This window comes from Dipodomys merriami, unplaced genomic scaffold (assembly GCF_024711535.1).
Source record: "Dipodomys merriami isolate MVZ:Mamm:240054 unplaced genomic scaffold, mDipMer1.0.p SCAF_508, whole genome shotgun sequence".
Taxonomy (NCBI): domain Eukaryota; kingdom Metazoa; phylum Chordata; class Mammalia; order Rodentia; family Heteromyidae; genus Dipodomys; species Dipodomys merriami.
Window position 1 is genome coordinate 662,365 of NW_027206078.1, and position 334 is coordinate 662,698.

Genomic DNA, 334 nt, shown 5'->3' on the forward strand with positions numbered 1-334 from the left:
TATCCCTGAAGTTAAATGGACTTATTCCAAATTAAGAACACGGAGTGAAAAGCAAAAGAAAATAGAGGATTCTGAGGGTGGGGGGTGGGGGACAGGCCTCAAATTCCAACAGATTTTGAGGAAACATTTAGCGAGGAAACACCTGGTTTGTTGATGGTGTTGCTGCAATATGCAATGACCCCCACTTGGCTGGGTGCCAGCAGCTCATGCCCACAGCCCAGCTGCTCAGGAGGCTGAGATCTGAGGGTTGCAGTTTGACACCAGCCCCAGCAGGAATGTCTGTGAGACTCTTATTGCCATTAAACTATCTCCCCCTACCCTCCCCCCCCTGAAA